Source organism: Alosa alosa, chromosome 1 (genome assembly GCF_017589495.1).
Source record: "Alosa alosa isolate M-15738 ecotype Scorff River chromosome 1, AALO_Geno_1.1, whole genome shotgun sequence".
Taxonomy (NCBI): Eukaryota; Metazoa; Chordata; class Actinopteri; order Clupeiformes; family Clupeidae; genus Alosa; species Alosa alosa.
Genome location: NC_063189.1, coordinates 49,176,742 through 49,179,522, shown reverse-complemented (window position 1 = coordinate 49,179,522; position 2,781 = coordinate 49,176,742). Strand labels below are relative to the sequence as shown.

The 2,781-nt window shown below is 58.0% G+C and overlaps 1 non-coding gene across 1 annotated transcript; it reads right to left on the bottom strand.

Moving 5' to 3' along the window:
- Positions 1-1,956: 1,956 nt before the first annotated feature.
- On the bottom strand, positions 1,957-2,070 carry LOC125308503. Its single transcript, XR_007195891.1, has one exon. It is a non-coding gene; the product is annotated as a U5 spliceosomal RNA (small nuclear RNA).
- Positions 2,071-2,781: the final 711 nt, after the last annotated feature.

Here is a 2,781-nt window from a genome sequence, read left to right as displayed (position 1 = left end):
CACCCCCATACAATACACAGGAAAACCCCACATCCCAAAGAGCACAGCAAAACCACAGTCCCCTATCACCGCCCAGACACTTCCCCATCCCACCCAACCAAGTCCAGCACAACAAAGAACAAGCCATCAGTTACTCACAGTCAAGAGGGCTGACGTCCTCCCGCCATCAGACACGGTCCCAGCTGAGGCTGGCCGCGCGGCGTCAACGTTCCTCCTGAGGGGTCCCCGGACAACGGGCTCTTTGCTCCCTCCCGTCTCCGCTCCTCACCACCACTGAAACGACCTCCGGGCTCCCAGGAGGCGACAGCCATCCTCAGATTTAGGAGTACAGCTCAGGCGACGAGCCGCCCCCCCCGCCAGCCTTCAGCTTGTCCACGCTCACCTCCAGCGCCGAGAAAGGGGAAAGTGCCTGCTCCATGACCCGGCACGCCCCCAGCCATGCCCAGACGAACTGTCCCGCTTCGCCCGGCCGGCCGCCGAATACTGCTGCAGCTCCGCCGGGACCACCTTCACCTTTGACGCACCTCCGGTCCCTTCTCCCGCAGCCGCCTGCCTCTTAGACCCACGGGCCGCCCCCATCTGCACGCCTTCGTTGCAGGAGTCCGCAAGACCCTCGCATCCGATCCTCGGATCACTCCACTGCCAGGACTCCCCACCACCAGGTGGCTTACCCCTCCAAAGACGCACTCCTCACCTCCCAGGCCCACCTCCCCGGGAAGACGTGAGCTGCCATCTTTGGCTATGGCGGTCCCCTCGCATGTAGCCTTAGCTGCTACCTCCTCCCGCGCTAAATGTCCGCTCCATCCACCTCACTCCCCCCTGAATCCGGCAGCGGCACACGGTCAGCAAAGGACAGCTGCATCACCCCCTCCGTGTCCAGCGACGCCGGTGCCCCGCGCAGGTCCTCCACAGGCCCCACACCGCCGTCAGCATCGACCTGCCCGTCCCCCACACACGGCCTCCGCTCCTCCAGACGCTCCTCAGCCACCACACCTCAAACACAGCCTCCTGCCGCCCAACCACCGCCGCAAACGACTTCCTCCCTTCTGGACACTGCGGAAACAGGTGATCCCCACCTCCGCAGATCGAGCAGGACTTCGGCATTGGGCAAACCCTCGCCTCATGGGCCTTGCTCCCGCGACCTCCTGCAGCCGGGACCCAGCACTCTGCCTTTCATGTGGACCCCCGCCCCCACACCGCCTGCAGTACACCGCTGCTGCCCCGGTAATTTATATAAAACCCCCGTTCGCCCCAGGAGAAAGACCCGGGTGCAGGAGTCCGTCCTCACCGCCGGGTCTTCTCGTAAATTTCACAGAAGAACTGGCGCTCCGCTCCACACACCCAAATCGATTCAGGCATTTCAACCCCCAAGGACCTCTGAACAATACCGCCTTAAAAAAGCCTCCACCACCTCCACTTCCACCCACGGGTTGTACATTAGCACGTACAACGCCGTGCTAGCATGTCCAAACAAGGGAGTGATAGAAATGCCCCTCACCTCCTCCCGCGACCGCCTCCAGCTGAAAATGCCGAAGAACTCCTGACAGTCGCCTGCTCTAAAAGCTGATGTCAAAAAGTCCAGCAGCCGAAGTCCATCACGCAGAGCAATCTCCACTGCCACCTTAAACAGCCCATCCAGCACGCGATCCGCATAACGCATGCCGTCGACCTTCATCCGCGGTTCCCCGAACGTCATCCACCGTCAGCCTCACCGCATTCAGCCGCACCTGAGGGGCCGCCCGTACATAGATGTACTCGCCATCGCAACTCCCTTAACTCTACTTGATCTTAGCCAAAAGGCCGAGAAGCGATACCCCACAACTGCACGGGGTCCGGCGGCCCCTCTAGCGACAGCCCCAGCGCCACATGGTTCGGGGAGGCGGGCCAGCAAAAGCGACTGCTGCTGCCGCCGGGCAAAACAAACACCACGACGCTTGACTTTGGACAGGCAGGTGCAGCTCCGCCGAAGCAGAGCTTCCAAAAATACCGTAAACTCGGGGCAGTTCCCCTCCACGGAAATCTTTAGTAAAAGGCGAAAGATTTGTACGAGATGAAGAGAAACCCGAGCGATGGCTGCCACAGGGCACGCCGGACGGAGAGCATGAACGGCGCCGGTCGTAGACATGAGGGTGACTCCAAGGCGTTGCCCAGTGGCAACAAGACGGCAGTATCAACATCCCCTTTAAATTTAAAAAAAAAAAAAAGAGTAAAAAGGGCGGAAAACACAAAGGGGCGAAAAAGGAGGTGGGCTGCTGGCCAAAACACCTGGCAAGGACTCCTGCTGCTGTGTCTGCTCTGCTAAGGAGGATTTCATCACAGTCAGTCAGTCAGTCAGTCAGTCAGTTCCACTGGGTTGGTTCTTTTCTTACACAGTCAAAGGGATGTGCACCGTTCCCGGAGTCGCTGATAAGAACAGATTATTTATTTATTTATTTTTATTTTTTTTATTCACATAAGCCATAGCACACCACATAGGAAGACACTTGGCGTGCCATGCCACCACCACAGAGGGCGCTGGTCCTATGCGGCACAGAAGTCCCACCAGCCTTGAAAAAACAAACACACAGAAGATATATATAACACACAAAAGATGCAGAAAGAAGTGAAGTCTAGACTAGAGGCTGTGGTAAAATGGGCACGCAGGCCCCAAGGAACCAGGTACACAAGCGAGCTCGGGCACACAGGCCCAGCCAAAAACAACAAAAACATGTCAAGACACACAAACACAAAATCAACACGTCCACCCACAGTACACTTTTAATCCACCCCAACACAACCAAA